Source organism: Stegodyphus dumicola, chromosome 7 (assembly GCF_044657685.1).
Source record: "Stegodyphus dumicola isolate Sdum_Otavi_A_Nest chromosome 7, ASM4465768v1".
In the NCBI taxonomy this organism is placed as follows: Eukaryota; Metazoa; Arthropoda; class Arachnida; order Araneae; family Eresidae; genus Stegodyphus; species Stegodyphus dumicola.
In genome coordinates, this window is record NC_140774.1 from 93,195,597 (window position 1) to 93,210,442 (window position 14,846).

Consider the following 14,846-nt stretch of genomic DNA (forward strand, 5'->3'; position numbering starts at 1 on the left):
CTACGGTATAATTCTATTGGTTTTGACTATGGGTTTTTGTCTACTGTTTTGTGCAGCGATTTTTCCAAGAGGTACCTTTATTCGTCTGTGGATTTTTGTGTACAGGTTTTTACAGGGATTTGGCCTATGGGTACCTATATAGGTGTACGTGTTTTTGTCTACTGGCTTTTACGAGGCGTTGACCTACGGAATATCCATTTTTTAAATGAAGATTTGGCCTATGGATGTGCAAAGTTCGAATTTCTGGCTATGGGTATTTCTTTTATGGTGCTTACAGTTCTACAGGTTTCTACAGAGATTTGGTCTACTCGTATCCGTACAGTCATGCGGGTTTCCGTTTATAGGTTTTTACGGGTATTTGGCCTATGAATACCCGTACAGTTATACGGGTTTCTGTTTATGGATTTTTACGGGGATTTGGTCTGCGGGAACCCGTACAGCTGTACGGTTTTCTTTCTATGGGTTTTTACGGGGATTTGGCCTACGGGTACCAGTAGGCCAATTCCCCATAAAAAATTATGGGTTTCTAAGGTGCATTTTTAGCAGGGTTAATAGGAAAATTTAATCTGTTTGCTGGGCAGCTACGTAAGAACGGCTTGTCTCATTTTACGAGGTTAAATTTAATACCCTCAGTAAATGAAGAGAAGCTTAAGAATTATGAAGTTTGAAAAAAACTGCATTGAGTTCGAACGAAGATTTCAGTGCCATTCAAACAGAACTGGATATTTTTACCATGCCTTTCAACGTAAACTGTGAAGCAGTGACTTGCAGCTTGAATTAATTGAGTTGCAATCTAACAATCATCTCAAACAGTTTTTTCTAAATGTGCCAAAAATATAATTTTATAAATCGTTATCGAAAGTAACTTTCCCAAATTTAATATCTCACTCCCAGAAAATCAGCGCTATATTCGCTTCATCTTATATATGTGAACAAGTGTCTATGAAACTTAGAAAGAACTATTTCAGAAGTAGACTGATAGATGAGCATTTAGCCTCGTTCCTTAGAATCTGTACATCTCACTTCAAAACTCAATATAAGGAACTTTTATGCATCTCATTAACATATTTAAATTATAATATTTGTATATTGTTTCTAAAATTTTAGAAAAAATTATCTTGGCAAGCGAAACTTTCTGTTTTCGATTTTTGGCCCGCGACCGAAACGTTTGCCTATCCTTGGTGTATGTAGATGAAAGAGAATGAAGACCATATTGCCATTTCGTGTCATCAGATTGCACTGACAACAGCTACTGTGCCTACATTGATTGCTGTCGAAGATTGAAATATTGAAATTGCCTTAGTAATGTGGCAGAAGTTTAAATAAGGAAGTCTGAGGCTAATACTATAATATATGAGTGGGGAGCACCACCATGGGTGCTTAAGAGGTGGTATCAAGCAATTACAGAAACAATTGTTCTCTACGGCTCAGCGATCTGGGGAAATACACTCAACGTAAGCATGCGTAGATTACTCCTGTCCATGCAAAGGCTGCCACTCTTGCTCATCTGCAAGGGCTACACAACTACCTCAACGACAGCTCTGCAGGTTCTGGCAGGAATTCCTCCGCTAGACCTGCAAGCGGAAAGGGAGTCGTTAATTTCAAGAGTGTTAAGGCTAGGTGAGGACGGATTTCTATGGGAACAACACCACTTTGCTGAAAACTTTGAAAAACACAAGCGAGTGACGCAAGGACATCCGGCTGAAACACATCTAAAAAGTGTATTCTAGGCTACTATATGACACCAAAAGATAATCACACAGCTGTATTTACAGATGGCTCAAAAACCGAGACGTGTACTGGCAGTGCCTTCTGCGTTTTAAAAGGTGATACAGTTGTGTATAAATGGAAAAGAAGACTTGGCAGTAGGAACTCAGTATTCTAAGCTGAGCTGGCAGCACTTAAAGCAGCGATTAATTATGTGAAGAGGAACAGACTTACCCAAATTACTATTTACAGTGATTCTGCCTCTAGCCTTGACGACGCAGTCAAAGGCTACAAAAGCAGAAGCCAGTATGTCCAAGAACTTAGAAAAACCCTCCTCAGTCTTCTGCCATCAGAAAGGCCATGCCTCACGTGGGTTCCGGTTCACGTAATGTTTCGTAATGTTCACGTAATGTCCGGTTCACTTTAAAATGTTTACTTTTGTAATTAATGTATAGGTCTAGGACTCGCAAGACCAGATTGAGCCAGTAAAATCTTCAACAGCAATGAGTTTTTCCTACACTTACTAATCGTGTATTTAAATTACCAGTTTGTGATAAATAGGTTCAAGAAGGGCAAGGTCAACTTATGTTATCACCTCAACTTAAGTTTATGAATGATATTATTATTGATATGGCATTTTTGCCATCTTAATTTTAATAAATATTCAACTTTTTATGTAAATTTTAGTGAAGAGATATCTGTATTTATGTGATCAATTGCATGTTTGAATCTCTTCCCTAGTGATCAGCATTACGTGCTTAATTATGTTTTTTATAAATTATGTGCATGTTCTAAGGTGATAAAAGTAACTATGGAATTAATGATGGTAAGGTTCTTTTTGTAATTATGTATCAGCATTATGTATTCAAGTGTTTGGAATCAGATATCAGTTTTACTGAGTATGGTGCTGTACTTTCCTGTACTCAAGTCTGTATTTATTATTTCTCTGCATGTACTATGAAGGTCAGTTTGTACTTGGCTAGGATTTAGACTACATAGCATTACTTAATGATCAGTTTTATGTATTATGTTTATCAGTTTTAGTTTTAGTTTTCATCTATTACGTATGCATTTTTAAGTGTTATGTATGCAGGTATTAGGGATCAGCTTTCTGTATTTCTGTACTCAGTATCATGTTAGTTTTTCGCTTTAATATTCAGTTTTGTACTTATGTATGTATTATCCTGTCTGCAAGTACTCCGAAAGAAAATGTAGGTGAATGGTTCAATTTGTAAAACAACTACAGTTTAAGTATGCGCAAAGAACTAAATTATGCAGGAATTTGTTATCTTAGTGATAACAGGTATACAATCTTTTAAATGTTCTTACATAAGAGTCAGGCACATGGAAAGTAATCTGCGTTAAATTATGTTTGGGCGCTAGGATTTTTTTTATCCTTTTTTAATCTCTCCCTCTTTTCTTTTCTTTTTTTTAAAGTTTACCATATGCAATAATTTAATAGGTTACATCTTTCCTCCATGCAGGATCAACGATTTTACAAAAGCCCCATAACTATATGACAGGTTGAGTCAGGATTAGCACCCGCATGTAAACATTTAACAAGTCCAGAAAATCCACGGCAGTTAATTTTTCAGGCAGAATCCTCCTATCTTTACTTTATCTAACACAAGTTTCTGTCTATTCTAACAGCGATTCTTAACAGTCTTTTGATTGCTTCTTTGCTTAATTTTAAGTAGTCCATAACAGGATACTCTTTCCCCGTACAACAATATACAAGCTTGTAAGGATCTTAAGTTTTACTAACGTTTATTTTATTTTAAATCTTTACTATCACTTCTTATTTTCTACTTCCGTCCAGAATTATAAGCGTTAAGGCTTTTATGCAAAGTTTGTCTGGCGAACGCCAAGTATTTAAGTTGTAGCCTTTTGCCAAGCGAGAGAGAGGAAGCAGTGAGTTCGAATCAGGCCGCTTATCTTAGAAGTTACGCAGTTGCTTGTTGCCTTCCAGGCCAGAGGTTTTAATCCTCTTGATAACTTTTAAACGTATTGTAGTGTTCTCAGTTATCTGTACTACATACACCTTCCTGTTAATATAAGGCCAATCTTCCACGTTTATTATTCTAAAGTTAAATTAGAGTTTAGTTTTATTTTTATACTTTTACGTTAGACCCCGAGTAGCGGGTCGGTGTATTCCGAAGTACGGAAGTTATTGTATATAGAGAAAAATAAAGGGTTTTGTATACCCTTCGTCTGTATCCTGTCTACTTACCACAATTAGTGAACATAGCTTTAGTAAGCTCTCTGTTCCGAGTCAGGTCCTTGTATGTTCCCGAAGAAGGTAAGAAGGAACATTGAACCTGATAAGCTTACATGTAGACTTTATGAGGCCGTCTATTCGGCTGCGTTCCCGGAGCAGGGTGGAGCAGAGAGTAGATGGCTTCTGCCAGGAAGATATCATACTGTGAGGCTAAGGCCAGGTCAGTGGTCTTCCTTGGTGGCGCTCAATCACTCACTGTAATATATGAATCACACAGTTCTTGAAAATAATCAAAACATCTTGCAAAGACATGTTTATACCCATCTGTCATGATTATACATCAAGTATCATAATTAGTCATGCTTCTCAGCATTTATTATGTATAACTAACGCTAATTTATACAATACTTTTTCATGTTTTCCCCTGAAAACCCAAACCTCTTCGGCTTTCTTTCGTTAACCCAAAAGGGTGCTAATTTAAATCTTTCCTAAGATTAATATTTCGTACCACGTAGGATGCTTACATTTGTAACGCAGATGATTCGATCGATTGGATGGATTGGATTGGATTATTCAGTTATGGCTAAGCACACGAGGGTATCTGCCTAAAGAAGGAATGCCTTCGTGGAGGACTTTCTAAGGAAAACTGGCTCGTATACACGTTACACATGGGGAAAAACACGAAAACGCCTATGCAGCCAGCCCGTTTGCGGGATTCGAACCTCGGACCGAACTAACAGTGTTCAGCGTCTTTACCGCTCGGCCGCTGGTGGGCCCATTCGATCAATAGTAAATTAAGGAACAATAAAATATTGAACAGAGAGGCAAGATTCACAAACAGATTACATAATTCTTGAATATTACGCAGCAATATTCAAGAAACATCATGCTCCTCTTAAAGAAATTATTCGCTCTGAAGGATAAAAAGATAAGTTACAAATGCTTATTATTTTGAAGATTTTGCTTTTATCACACTGATTACTTATCCCCAAAATATTTATATTTAAACGTTCTTTCAATAAGAGAAAAATAATTAACTGTGGGAAAAAATTAATTGTAATTTCCGCTTAGCGTCGAAAATATCATGCTTTGGTTTTCTATCATAAAAAACCCGTAAAGCAAAATAAAAAAACTAAATATCATACTCAGAGTTTGCACTTTCACGCTTACTTTGATCTTTGTTTGACTTCAATTTTAGAGGGGAAAAAGTCCACGAGGGGAAAATATGCAGTTATTTTTTGTGTTATTAAAATAGTGGGTAGTAATTAATTTCAGAAAACCACTGAAAATAATTAATGCTTTTCAGAAGGGTCAAATATTAATTATCTCTTAAGAAAACAAATATGAGTAAATTGCATCGAGGAAAAGGTACTGGAGCACGAATTAAGTTCTTAATTTTTAAACTATGTGGTTAAGATAAAATTTCTAAAAAATTCTCCTTTCCGTGAAGAGAAAAAATGAAATTGATTGAAAGCATCACAACGTTAAAAACCTTTCAATTTTATTAATTAATAAATGAACCTGTCTCTATTTGTGAGAATTTTTTTTTTGTTTGGTTTGGTTAACAATGAAATGAAAAACGCCGTGTGAAAGCATTGTTAAACATGGTTGCTGTGCTATAAAACTACCAGCATCAGATCGACATTATTTTTTCAAAATATAATTTATTCAAATTATCACATTTAAACGTTTCGATTCAATTGATGTATTTTGATGGCAATAACTATGTTAATACGACATTAATATTCAAGCAGTCGAATAATTTGTAAAGTATCTATTTATTCCGACTAACCAGTTATTTTATGTCTCAAAACGTTACTTTCACTTCTCTCTTTGCGTTTTCCTGCGAGAATACAAATTTTAGCTTGCGCGCATTTAACTAAGGATTTGAGATTGCTTTAGTCGGATCATGTTCGCCTGTTGAAGTCTCCGCTACTATGTGATATTCTACGATAGCATTCTTCTCTACAGCATTGCTATTAATCTGCCATGCTGGTGCAGGGTTTGAGCCAACTTGCATGTTAAATATTTCTGCGTAGCCCTTGGTTAACTCAAGATTTAGATTTAGTTTAAATTTAAAATTCTACATTTTGAGTTTACGCCATTAATGTTTGAAATCTTATACAGGATCATTGAAAAACGTGCTTGGAATATAAAAAAAATTACTTAAAATTGTTAAATCTATACAAATCATTCAAAAGTGTGAAGGTTAAAAATATCCAAAATTTACATCATTTATCAGAAAACTTGGATATCTGCTCTATTTATTTCAACGCGGAATTCGAATTTACATTTGATCTCATACTTCCATAAGAAAGTATAGTTAACAGGCCTTCAAAAATTTCTATTTCTCGTATTTAAGCTTTATATATTCGTGTAAAGAGTTGATTAGATTTTGAGTAAAACTGGACAACCGAAAGTGGTATTTTACAGGATGCCCATAACATTCTTTAATGAACAACCTGAAATGGTGCTTTACATGAAGCTCATAAACAGATTTTTTAAAAAAATATAAGCCTAAATTTCTCAACTTTACTATTTAAGACTTTTTATTATTAAAGATAACATGGACATATATATGAGTGGAAAAAACAGATTTTGGCTAAAATTGATATACCAGATGTCATACTTTACTTGAAGCACTGAAAGACTTAAAAATGTATTATGAGATAATTGAAAACATCTTAAATTTGGTATTCAAAATATGTGTGTGATGGATAACAATATATTACATTTATAAGAATGAAATGCGTTCTTGGAATTATGCTAAATAAAATGAAAATAAGTTCATTATGAATACGAGCCCTCGTTATCAAACAATTTAAGTGTTAGACTATCCTTAATTTTGCGCTCTTTTCATTTTTCTGTCGAATCACTTTTCAAACAAAAGGATGTTGCCATCAAATATTATCGCTATGTATCAATTTTAAATAAATGACATGGCAAATATAAATATTATAAGAGAATATAAAAAATGTATGGAGATACTTAACACTCTTTTGGGAAGACATGCTGCTTTTAAAATTTTTGAGATTGTTAATTCATTGATTTGTGAATCCGAAACTCTATATATGCCCAGACGGATACACTACGATTACCTACAGTTATCATTGTCCATTTTGTGGGAGAACATAATAATAAAAAACGAGTAGAATTTATAATTTACTTTAGTTAATTTAAAATGTTAATCTAAATGTTTAATAAAGATTTACGTCGTACTATCTTTTTAATTAAACTGGAGATAAACAAATTAAAATCAAATTTAAAATCCTTAGTGAATGCGTATATTATTCAGAGTAGAAATATTATCATATTTAACAAGAATAAAGTAGCCAGAAATTTTGTATGAATAATTGCTTAATATCAAAAAAGTTAATTTAAAATTGACTTCAGGACGTTTAGTACTATTGAATGTTTTTATTTCCTCCCCCAGGGAATTATAAGCACAACGGAGATCTGTATTTAAAATTCCGACTTATTAGGATATTTAGTTAAAAGTAATACATATTTGCATTAGGATTTTGTCTTATTAAATAAAAATGTAAAACAGAGCTCAAATGGAAATACTGTATTCCCAATGCATAAATTAGCGCGCTAGATATGTGTATAATATATATTAATCAGTGGCTTCAAAGTCTGATCAAAGCGCAGTGCAAAATGCGGATAGTTAAAAAGAAGTCAACTCTCCCGAAACAATTAAGCAGAAAAGTGCAAATTTTATGTTACATTAAAGAAAAATATTTAATTTCTCTTTAGCAATTTTAAGTCTAGTTTATTAGTTAGTGCGTTTGTTATTTGTTTTAATGTTTTTTTCCTCAGGGAATAAAAAATAAAAGTAATTTTGCTCAGTAAAAATTAGGCTAATGTCTAAAACGTAATTACTTCATTAATTCCTCAAAGGCTATTTCCTAATTATTTAATATTTTCGAATCATAAAATTATCATTGATATACGAAAAATGTATACTCATCAGTGGCAATTCTCCGTTGAAAAATATTTGATTATGAATAGAATGAAAAATGAAAATAGGAAGAATTTTGAAACATACTATGCCAATCCAATCGAATACGAACCTGGGGCCTTTCATTTATGGATCACTTCATTAAAATTTTCATTAATATTCCTATTAATATTCCTCTCTTTATATATTCTGCAAATTATTTCTGCCAGATGAAGTAAATTGCGTTAGTCCTGTCAGATGAAAAATTTTATTTGTAACTTTCAGGCATGACTAATGCAACTTAAATAAAACAAATGCTTTTAAAAAATGTAGGCCAACTCTTTGTGTATTACGGCATTTTCGAAAAAAATATAACTGTAGGCCTTATCTGATTAAACATTTATTCCAGAATCCAGTAGCATATTTTCTGAAAACAAGGAAGAGAATTTTACTAAAACAATTTCAATAGTTTGGATGAGAGGGTTCTGCAAATATAAAATCGAGCTTTTTATGTGGCCCTAAAATTCAAGTTGGTAAAATATTCAACCGAAATGTGACGCATTAAAACGCAATCCAAAAATCCCGTAATGGGTCGTATATCCAATGAAAGCTTTTTTCAGTCATACAGTTTTTTAAGGCTTAATTTTGAAAGTTACAGACTATTTTTGTTTCTGATGGGTCTTTAGTACAACAACGAACAGCTTATTAATAGCAGACGTTTTCGTAGCGGGCTTATAAATAAAATTCTAAATTCTCTACACTTTTACTAAAGAGTGTTAGGCAAACACAATAAAGGTAACCTGAAAGCATATCTTAACTTTTTTTTCATTTCTTAAATTGGAATTTTGTGTTAAGACAGTTCACTGCTGTTCAAGATATATTTAATCATTCAGCATTTACAAAACAGTTTACGAAAAGAAGAGCTATTAGTTATGGCTTCATTCAGTTGAAATTCTAAAATTTTATTTATAGTTTTATAGATGTATATATCTCTATAGGTGCAATGCAATTTTTCGGAAATATCTGGACTTTGTTAGTTTGCTACATACAAAACATTTTGCCGTATTACCTTTTTTACACTGTTTTTTGCAACCATTATGTGTTTTTAAATGTTTAATTCTGATTTTCATTTATGGATTTTGACCATATTTTGCTGTTTTGGGATTTCTTGACAGATTATGAAAAGAGAATCAATTATTTTGATCTTGCTTATGTATTATACAAACATTTATAAGTAAAACGATTTATAAGGAATTATCACATTCCCCTGTTTGTGTTCTTATGATGTAAATGGGAGCATGTCCAGCTGGTTACTAAAACTTCGGTGGCTCGAATTCTGGCTTGGGTGGAAATGGTTTTTCATATTTTTCGTTATAAAATTTCTAGTGCTTCTACAAGTTTGAAAAGAGTAAGAAACGTACTATGAATAGTATTTGGAAATATTAATTCAGGACTGTTAGTACATATTTAGGTCAAGATCTCTCGGGGATTTTCCGTTAATATTCCGAACGTTTAATGTTTAAAAAATTATTCTTATTTGATCAATTTTCAAGCTGTTTTTAGTCTGTTAAAAGAAACTTCTCAGTTTTTCTTTTTCAGACCCAGAGCTGTCTAAGAAATGCGCAGCTCAGGGAGGAAGAAATCTTTCTTCCGATAGAAGTTTAGAGCATTACTTTCTCAATGCAAAGTAAGACTTGAGATTTTTGCCTTTTGAATTTCAAATAAGATGCCGCCGACATTTGTAACCTGCTATGGAGTCCTTAGGAAGATGGTATCGACTTATTTCTCCAGGAAAAGGAAATATTTAAAATCTTTCGTGCATTTTTATGCCTGATGTTCCTTCTTACATCGTTAAATGTCGTCAAATAATATATCGTTACATCGTCAAATGTTTTATACACAAATCATGTTCTTTCAATAATTGTAGCATATACAATATTTAAAATAACATCAAATTCTTGTGTTTGAAGAAATGTTGCTTACAATTGTTGTGAATTTCTAATATGTAAAGTCAAATATATAACGCAACAATTATAAAACATCTAAAATCTTTTTGTATTTGAAGGCTTTAATGTGTGGTAAAGCAGTTAATACAGATAAGCATAAAACCACAGTTTTTTAAGCTTTTATTACGTAATAATTTCAGATATAAGTATATCTGGTTAACAATCCTCTGTAAAGAAGGATGTCATGGAAGGATCACCGATGAAAGGATCTACGAGGATACTTAGTACTAACGTTGTGGTCCCAAACTGTTATTACCTGAGAAAACATTAAGGAACATTTATTACAAAGAAACAATAGTTGCGGCTTTGCCATCGTTCCACTAGCTCAGCAGTATGAATGCAATATTTTAAATCCAATAAAACAGTGTTGCTAATTTGAAGAGCATAATAAGAATAAGACAATTGAGCCTTTGACAAAAACCTTTCCTAGGGAAAACCCAACGGCTGCAGCTGAATAGGATACTCGGTGTTCTATTCAGCTTCCGGAAACTTCAGTGTCAAAGATGCACCTCGCTCTGGTAAGCCAGTGACTGAAAAACGCGATGAAATTTTGCAACTGGTGGAGCAAGACCACGCAAGCTGTCAGGAAACAGCAGAGGCACTAAACGCCACACATGACAGTTTGGAATCATTTTAAAAAGAGCAGGCTACAATAAGAAGACTATAAATTGTCCATTATGATCTGCTGCACCTTGGTAAAACCACCAATATTTGGCCTGTGCACAACTCGACCACTTGAACGAAGCAATCTAGCAATTGTGGGTGGCCAACAGAAAGGGAGTTGTGTTCCGTCATCACAATACGCGGTCACACACATCTTTGATGACTCGGAACAAATTGACGGAACTTTGTTGGGAAGTTTTGATGTCTCCACCATATAGCCCGGACCTTGCATCGTTTGGCTACCATTAGTTTCGGTCTCTGTAAAACTTTCTTGACGGTAAAAAAATTGGCCGACAGAATCGCCGCTGAAAATCACTGGCCAAGTTTTTCGACGATAAACCACAGAAGTTCTATATCGATGGAATTATGAAGCTATCCGAAAAATGCTCATAGATAATAACGATCAATATGTACTCGATTAAAATTGATTTTCAGTAAAGAAATTTTTGTTCGAAAATATACCAAGAAACCACGGAGACTTTTTATATGGCTCAATATTAGAGTTAAAAGCTAGGATTATAATTATACAACGTAGAAAAAATATGACGGAAAGGCTTATGAAAAGTAATACGTTTTGCAAAACATTAATAGAACAAATTGAAAACTTTCTATTTTACATAATATTTTAATAATATAATCTGCTTTCGGCTATGATCGCTCTTAAGCGACACGAAAGCTCAGCAAGTTTTAAAAAAATTGTTACCTAAAAAATGTGGCATACATATTTCCTCTTTAGGGCTGTGAGGAATAATTTTTCTCTATAAATTTATGTAATTATTTACAAATTGCTTTACTTTAACAGCTCCTTTCGAAAATTAATTGCCTTGATTAACAGGTTTTCGAATTTGTTGAGTTTTTCAATAATTCATTAGCTACGAATTGCTTTACCTTAACAGCTAGTTAGCAGTAAGAAATTAATTATCATGTTTAGTTGGCTTTTTAAATTTGCTTGGTTTTGCAATAATTCGTTTTTAGAGCCATTGTAGGAGCTTCTAGCAGCACAAAATTGATTTCGAAAGTCAGTTCTTAAAGACTAAAATCTTTTCATCCTTAATTAACTTTTAGAGCCATTTCTTAGTGTAGGATTTATGCGAAGGATTTATATTTTTTCCCTCTTCTTTAATCTTATCTTTACATTAATGGTATTTTCCTTAAAGGTTTTCTTTCTACTAACTGATAATTTTGTTGCTTTGAATGCCTGTCAAACTGCGAATGTAAACTTTTATTTATAACCTTTGAATACATTTACAGCTTTGTATTATGTATTCCAAATCGAATTATTTAATTTGCTTTTCGATTCTCTTAATTTCCTCATGAAATCTTTTGTTTGTATTTTTAAAGGTTCGTCTAATATCACGCTATTAATTAAAGTTCTCCGATAACCAGCTTTAGAAGATTAAATTTTCTTTCTTAAATACTGTTTAATATTTAAATTAATTGCTTTTCCACTTTGTAATTTGAATCCATTTGATCATAAGGAATTCCAAATTCATTCTCATTTTATTATTTGATAATTTGTCTCTTAATATTTATGTGTATAATGTATTAATTAAGTGAGTTTGCTTTACCAGAGATGCAGCCATAACGATGGTAAAATGACAGAAACAAGACAAAAATGTAATTGTATTTATTCATGACCCTTATGATATTATTAATTGATTGCTTATAGCATAAATTGTAGCTTGCTTGTATTTCTGTTCTGAACAGTCAACTCTCTGTTTTCGAGGACACAAGCAGATACGTTCCTCAAATCCAAGATTTTGTTTTTATTAAACAATGTTAATATCAGTTGCTCTTCCTTTGCTACTCTTTCAGTCAGAGCACTGTTTCCTAACATTTTTTTAACGTTATACCACTCTCTACAAAATATCTATGAAGGCATACTCTTTTAGAATGATCATACTTCGTATTCATTATTAATATGAAAATCATTCTTGTACAAAAACTTCGCTAAAATCGGATGGAGCTTCACTATTGCATCTGCAGTCTCATAATTAATGTTAGCTGTAAGAACATTCATGCTTCTTTTGCAACCAGAAAACCTCATCTTCTTATTTAAATGCTTCTTTTCCACTCTCCTTTGAAATAAATTCATCAAAAATGCAGTTAAATGAAACTTTTGTCTTGACTAAGAAAAAAGTTTTTTTTAGTTTACGCCTTCCATATAAAGTGTTAAATACCTCTTATGTTTTGAACAGATTAGTTCTTTAAGTAACTCAGTGTTAATAACTCAGTGTTAATAACTTTGTTAATAACTACAGAGTTTGTCGTTTTATACCAGCATCAGCTGATGATCATTGTCGTGGTTGTAGGAAATAAGTTCAGATTTCAACAAACATTTAGTCGAATTGAATTAACTTACTTTCCATTTTATCTTTCCCAGAATGCAAATGTTTCGTAGTGAATTTTTGGGAAGGAGAGATACAGTGAAAGTTTTCGAGATTGTTATGCTATTGTGATGTGGTGAACTCATGCCAGTAACAGTATGACAGTGGTTTGGATTATCCTATGGTAAGATCCCAGTCGATGTCTTGCCGTGATGAAAAGTCATTAGTAAACAAAAATAAGAGGCTTGGTTACATTAACAAAGTTTATTCATTTTTCCATGCCAGACTGATTTTCTGGAAGCTCTCAATATAGATTCTTTCATCACATTCTTGGCACTGATGATCGACACTACTTTTTAACCCTCTGAATGTAGATTCGTGTACATCTTCAGACTTGACAACAGAGACATAATCACGAGTCATTGTCACCCTGCTTTGCAAACCTGTTTTCTTCATGGTCGGCGCCAAGTGATAAGCCAGGCTGAAGCAAACGCCGCTGGTGAAGATAATTCAGGAAAGTACTCACGAACTTAACGAACGAACTCATACCGTGAAATTTTTCGTGTTGAAATAAAAGTCATATCTTACAGGAATCAGTATTTCGAATATTGGTTCATTATAAGTTAAGTGGACTATATCTTACTAGGTGAAAACTGTATGGCATTTCAAGATCGTTTCGCGAAACGGTTGAGTTTACTGGAAATAAAATTATTGTTCTAATTATAAAAAAATTAATGCTCTAAACTGATAATTGAAATTGATTAAAAATTGTATGGATATTTTAGAGATCACTGCAATTCGAGAAATGATGTGTGATTGGGAGTTTGGATTTATTACTGAAAAGTTTTTTTTAAGTTGCAGATTCTACAGTAGTTTTACATATAAATTTGCGTAATTATTCATATGGGGGGTGAAGAAGGACCAGTCTTTTCATGGAGTGCAAAAGTACTCAGGAACTCTTCCCGAGCAGAGAAATCTTTATCAACGAACAAACACTTCAACCAAGATATTACACATCTAGGCTCAGTGTTCCTTTCAGTATTGAGTACTGAAACTTCTTGTGGAGACATATCGAGTGCAATTCTGATTTCAGAGGATTTTAAATCTTCATGGCTGAGATTTTCTTTCGTTGCAGCTCCCCAAAGTATTCATGAGGCTGTGTTAAGAAACTTCAAAGTACGTGGTATTAGGACATAGAATTTTAAAGTATTGCCCTTTTTTCTAAAAAACTATCCAGTAATATGATAATTGCTACTCGTCGAATGTTAAAGCTCTTTAGGCTTATTCTCATTGTTTCTGCGAAAGACCGAGTGTATGGTACGTTGTGAAATCTAGCTGCTTCTTCTCACCTAGTTGGAACGAAAGAAGTCTTATTCGCTTCTAGCGAGTTAAACGCATAGGAAACGAAAACACATAGCTCTTCTAGATATTTGCTCCTCGGACAAGTAAGCGCATAAATACTATAAGAGAGCTAGAGACTAATAAATTGTAAACATTTTTGGAAGAAGGTTTATACTTTAAAATGTATTTACGATTTCTTGATTATAACTGCCCTTTTAGAGCATAACATATGCACAAAGCCAATATTCGGAAATTTAGTTGATAATACAAGAAATATTCTGTCAACTTTATAATTTTGTTACAATTTGATTTTGAACTAGAGACAAATTGTAAAACAATTGGGGCCAATAGTAACCATAAAACGACAGTAGTAAAAAAAATAATGATAACTATTACTTGATATAACTGAAAATATATCAAGGATTTTATAGTAAAACAAAGCTAAAATTATTTAACTAATTAACATAACAGTCAGTTTTCAGCAGAACTGCAGTTTACACAAACAAACGATTGATTGTTTTATATTAACACATTTAACATGTATCCACATTTTGTAAATTACGAAATGCAGCCATACTTCATCAGGGTTGCTGTAGGCGTCTCCACAAGAAGCAAAACCATTTTTCTATTTCAGAATTTGAGTT